The sequence below is a fragment of the Anopheles merus genome, chromosome 2R (genome assembly GCF_017562075.2).
Source record: "Anopheles merus strain MAF chromosome 2R, AmerM5.1, whole genome shotgun sequence".
NCBI lineage: Eukaryota > Metazoa > Arthropoda > Insecta > Diptera > Culicidae > Anopheles > Anopheles merus.
This window is the reverse complement of record NC_054082.1, coordinates 2,215,550-2,221,549: the sequence shown is the minus strand read 5'-3', so window position 1 is coordinate 2,221,549 and position 6,000 is coordinate 2,215,550. Positions and strand designations below refer to the sequence as shown.

General features: G+C 38.7%; 2 protein-coding genes across 14 annotated transcripts in view; one reads left to right on the top strand and one right to left on the bottom strand.

The window, feature by feature from the left end:
• LOC121588081 (serine/threonine-protein phosphatase 2B catalytic subunit 3-like) overlaps nucleotides 1-5,835 on the top strand; it is a 55,064-nt gene extending 49,229 nt beyond the window's left edge. For all 12 annotated transcript variants that reach the window (XM_041905638.1, XM_041905637.1, XM_041905636.1 and 9 more), the window contains one exon: nucleotides 1-5,835. This exon is cut by the window's left edge and continues 5,288 nt beyond it. The gene's annotated coding sequence lies outside the window, so the exon portion shown is untranslated.
• The window catches only part of LOC121588080 (G protein-activated inward rectifier potassium channel 3-like), a 69,423-nt gene that overhangs the window by 55,085 nt on the left and 8,338 nt on the right, over nucleotides 1-6,000 (bottom strand). The window lies entirely within an intron of this gene.

The window sequence follows — 6,000 nt, the reverse complement described above, 5'->3', positions numbered from 1 at the left end:
TTGCAATCCGAAAAAGAACCCCTCCCATTTCCCACCTCTTTTGTTCACACCGCTCTGCCCCCACAATTGTGCTACCAGTTTTTCAGTGTACTATTATCGTTCAATGACCTCACCTACTGTTGCATCACTCACAAAATGCGCCACAAATTTAAAGCAATATCACGCTTTGGGCGGACACACCAATATTGTGCCCTCTATTCGATACTCTCATCTTCCTGCACACCTGTTTGTCCCTTTCGCATTGTTTCGCTTCCCGACGGGAGAGGCATAAACGTAAAACAACATGAAACAAAACGTTAAACTATCGATAAGCAAAACTATCCTCCAAAAGAGGCAAACGATAGCACGCAATAACAAAACGGGGCAAACAAACATACAAACAAACGAAATGAACGAACAGCACGTTTCAATCATCGCCACCAAAACAACAAAACGAGGATAGAGAAACAAAAGCCGAAAATAGGGGAGGAAAAATGCATTACTCAAAACTCTACTGTGTTACGCGATCTGAGAAGAGAAGAATGTTTTGTCTACTACCAATTTTACTGCTATTAAAAGAAAGGGCGAAGAAGCAAACGCTAAAATAAAAGTTTTTAAAATCTGTTCTCCTATTCTAAAACTGAATTCTCTTCAACTGTTCGTGTTGTTTCGTTACGCTGTCACACCTTTTGCGTCCCATACTGATATCAACTTGTCTTTTGTTTTGCTTTCTTTGTTTTTCCTTCTTGCTTGTTCTGTTTCTCCTATCTACTTGGCTCTCTACCACTTTCCGTATCTTGTTGTTTGTCTGTGGCTATCCTTTTCTCGTTCTCTGTTGTGCACTTTCTATCTCATCCTCAATTGTCCTTCCTACAAGGAACGTATAAGGCTGTTTTGTAGATCCTCCAGCATCGTTGTCTTTTTCAGAACTGAGTGGGGAATAAAAGCAAAAAATTAAGCATTTTCTAGTTAGCTCAAAAACTAAACATCTCGCTAAAAACGGAACTGTTCATCTAACGATCACTGATCGGATGTCTATTGCAAAGAGAAGACAGCACTAAACATCACTGCAAGTTATATATTAAAGAAAAAGAAAAAAAAACATTATAACAAAATAAAAATAAACCCTTGTCCGTTCGAACACCATCCGGTAAGGTACGAAAAGCACACGGAAAGAAAGGAGTCCCAAAGGGGTCCCAAAACGGATGAGCGTAAGATAAAATTCTAGCGGGAATTTAATGATATTCTTGGGCATTGGGAAGAAACATAACACACGCACGTCGCACATTGAACAACAATGTGTAAACAAATTATGTAAGCAAACTTAAGCAAAGGAAACAAATTATCTTGGGCAGTGTGTACTTTTTAGGTGTAGCATTTCTTTCAAATATTTTCTTATCGATAAAAAAAAAACATGAACCAAGAGAAAGGAGCAGAACGAGACAAGCATAATACAAATTAGCATTTGCAGCGTTGCTCCGTGGAGGAAAAGTGTGAGTGTGTCAGAGGTTTAAGACAGGCACTGGAGACACTGGAAGAGGCTACTGGCACTGTTGCAAAACAACCTTACACGCGCCCAGTTACTGAATGCAGAAGAGATAAACGTGGCATTACAACAAAGACGAAAAAAAGAACAAGTGGATCATCTTTACAATCGATACAAAGAAGCGCTTGCACGGGAAAGTCATGGGAAAAATTGATAACACAAAAAGGCAAACCAAAATAAAAGTAACAAAACAAACAATCTATGATTAAATCAATATTTAAGCAAATTTATTAAACGATATTTAAGCGATTAACTGACTACAAAGGCAACACATAAAGGAAGCCGCGTGTGCAGATGCGCTATAAAAGAAGGTTTGATGACAGCAGAACACAACATGAAAAACAAAGCGAAAGCGGTCAAAATTGAGTAACATCCAACACACAAAGGACAACTGTTTGAACTTTGTAGGGGATTACGGAAGGAAACATTATTCTCTCACACGTACAAAGGTACAAATACATTTACCTACACATACACACACACACACTCACTACAAGCATCACAAACAAACATTCTTTCTAACGTTTATCTCCACGTTTGAGCAAGCAAAAAAAAAGAAAAGAAAAGAAAAGAAACTCAAAACGGATAGGGGTAACATGAAACAAGAAGTAACAAAATATAAAGAAAGTTGTTAAAATATTCAAAGAACAAAAAGCAAAAAACATGCAACCAAACAAGCAAACCACAAATCATCTCTAGCTGTGTTTTCATCAATTAAAAGAAAAGCGAAGCAAAATAAAGAAACACAACCAAGATGCTAGTCGTACCGTGCGTTTTTTACCCGTTTCTTTCGTTCAATGTTTTGTTAGTTTGTGGTGTCGTCTCAGATCGCCATCTGATGAATGTGGGAGGGGGGGGGAAGAGAAGCCGCTGTTTTTATTTTCTTCCCGAAAGCTGGCGAGTGTTCGAGCGCACGTTGGTAGCGCTATTGTGCATCAGTTTGCTTCTATTTTATGTTGATCAAGTTGTTTTAATGTCGATGGTAAATGATTGGAATCGAATCGAAGACGCCTTCGCAAAGGACAAATCGCCTGCCAGCAACGCGATCTGGTTGGGGTAAAGCGATCAGATCGACCCGAACCAGGAGCTGTGTGCTCGTGATAAAGGGCCCGGAGATAAAAGGCGCTACACGTCTGGCAGGCATGGAACAATTTATTGGAAAAGGTCCACCAAAGACCATGGTGATATAGGATGTATCCCCGAGAGGGGAATAGCAAAACAAAACAAAACAAAAAACTATTGAATTAAAACTCCCATACAGTAACCACCCGAAACTAAAATAGCTAACCGAAATGTGCAAAACAAACAAACGGACAAAAAAAAAACAACTTTGAAAGTTAAATAAATCTAACATGTAAATCACAACACTCTAAAGACTTCAGTTTATTTGCTAATCTACTAAAAACGAAACTAAAAGCAAATATATCATTGTGAGCGTTTTTCCGTTTTACAGTTTTGTAAATCTATAAGAGCCACGTGTTGTAGAGATGTACCTACAAAGGATATTAAAGCATAACATATTACACAGAGCAAAAAAAAGATGTGTGAGCACGGGCAGAAGTTAGCAAAACATTGATGATGCGAAAAGCACAACTGAGCTAAGCGAAACGCAATTAGATAAAACAAAACAAATGTGCATTTGTGTACTGTACTCAAACAAGCGGAACGTTAAAATTATACAATTTAAAGCGACAAATGCACACAAATGCATTCAACTATGCCATCTTTCCTCTCCCTTTTGTCCGGTTTAGCTCTTAGGTTTAGCCGTAAGAGTTGCAACCAATCCAACTGCTGCCGGAAACAGGCCAGCGCAGGCAGCAAAGGGAAATGTGTTAACGTGAATAGAAAACAAAACCCAGACCCATAATGTAAATCTTTTTTAAATATATTTATGAAATATATTTGCAAACTCTAGACACATTATTGTAACGAAAATAAAGCTACACATTCATTGATCATTGCACTAGACATTGTTGATTGAGCAACTGGGGCAGGAAAGTGGCGGGGAGAAGTGGCTGTCAAAGCAGAGCTACAGCACGGCACACGGTATGGATTTTTAACCAATGCGTCAAATGTGCAGAACATCAATCGGACGGCGGTTCCATTTAGTGCACACTACTTGTAACCGAAAGCCCGTGCGTTATGATGCATACGAGACGGAACAACATACACACATACTCAAACACATCTACATATAATGATCACGTAAGCATACAAAATATTAGCAAAACCTAGTTACTAGTTAAGTCGAAGTAAAGCGGTGCAAGGAGACGAACAAACAATTTGAAAGCAACAGGATGACATGGAGTAGAGGAGTGGAGCAGTGAACGCGCGTTGATGTTATTGGCCCACGTTATGATACCAGCCGACAAAAACGCACCTTTTTGACATACTGTTGTGCTGTGCTACTTAAACAATTGTTACTCAATAAATTGAAACATTGTAGAACGAAACTCGAACATAAAAGCAACAAACTACTACTACTACTACTACTATCGCACTGCGGCGCATCGTACTACACTGAGCGACTAGAAAAAAAAACATTTACGCGAAATCATATAGTGTCAGATTGAACAAAAAAACATAAGTTAACTGGGAGTCATAGATAAGCAACAAAAGCAACATCACTCATAGAAATTTAAAACACGTAGACAGTTAACCATCCTTCCTGTGCATTAGTGTGTGTGTGTTTTTTTTAAATCCCACTTGGTAGATTCAACTCTAAACTACCCAGACCACACTAACTTTCCGTACAACTAATGAACCCTAATCTTATCACCATAGAAGCACCCAAGATTACTATTTTCCAAAAAAACGATAAATCAAAACACGCTCGCATTAAAAAAAAAGACGAGCGGCATACATGCATTTATGTTCTCTTTAGACCCCCAAAAACCAAGATTAAAAAAAAACGAACACAAAATGGAAAAGAAAATAAAACGCTACATACAACTAATTGCGTGTTTTCTCGAGAGTTAAGAAAAGTACTTACAAAAACAGAACCTATACGCTTGTGTACAACACGCACCAACCAACATTTCTCGCCTCTTTACTATTCTTCATCTTTCCTCAAAGCGATCCTTCTCTTTTCTAACTAGTAACTAACTAACTGCGAGCGGGGAGGAAGTAAAACACATTACTGATACACTAGCAACTTAATGCATCGTCCTTAAAGTAATTCAAAATCAAACACATTCATACAAACACAGACAGGCAGACAGAAGCAAACGAGAAGCAGAGAACAACAAACAAATCTAGCAAAAGAACCATAAAGCACGCATTGGAGAAAACCAAAAAACATTGAGAGAAAAGACAAACACTGTATTAGACAGGAGACAAAACAGAGAGAAAGAGAGAGAGAGAGAGATAGAGAGAGAGAAGAAGAAGAAGAAATAACAAAAACAAAACACTAATGTTAAGATACCCCCCCCACTGATACCAAAGCACACATTAGATGTCTTAATCGTTTCCGTTCTATTCTGCACCGGTTGCGCATCTCCGTTGCATTGTGCAAGGCGTTTACATACTTCCGAAACAACAACAAACACATCTGTTGTTCCTTTTTTCCGTCTACTCCTTCCTCGATCGTACGACACGGCACGCACGTAGAAAGAAAGTGCTTATCTCGTCTTATGTTCTACAAGAACAGCAGCAACCAAAAAAAAAAAGTAACATACAATTTACATTAGCCCGGAAAGGTTAATTAGGCAAACATTGTTGATCGGGCTTAGTATATATATACACACACACATACTGCGTAAGTGGAACGTCTGTAAGGTCTGTATCTCTTCCGCGCCGTTGTTTTCACCTGTTTCATCAATCACACCTACTGTTCCTTATTGACTGTTTTGGACGTGTAAAGTATAAGGCGAGTACGAGTTTATCGAATCAATTAGTATAGCTAAATATTTCCCATTTCTGCATTATCCTTCTCCACGTGTCGGTCGTTGTTAGGATGCGCAGCGACGTACTGTTTGGTTTTGTTAGGAGTGTTTTTGAGTGCAAATCATTTCTCCAGGAGTGGTGTGTAAGCTTATCGTTTCAGTAGCAAACAATACCACACACACACACACACACACGAAATCAATACATACGCATAGCTAAAGAAAGATTGTAACAAAGCCTGAAGCCACGTTTGGTTTGGTGCGCAGTAATTAAATTGCAAACATACGCACCATTTCGCACCGTACAATTGTTGAGCAGAGAAAAAACGGAATTGATTTCCACAGTTTGTCCCCTACGCGGTCGGAGTGATGAGTGGACAAGGGGTTTTATTTATTTGGACGAAAATAAACCAGAAGTAAAATAGATAGTGAATTGCTTTTCTGAGTTATTGTTTCTTGGTTCCGTTCCGTTGCCGTTTGCACTTAAAACATGGAAGCCAATAATGGTTTGTTTTGTTTTTTTTTTAATACTGTGTTGATTCACCTTTTCGTTGGGATTATCCGAACGCATTTGCAACACACACACTCTCA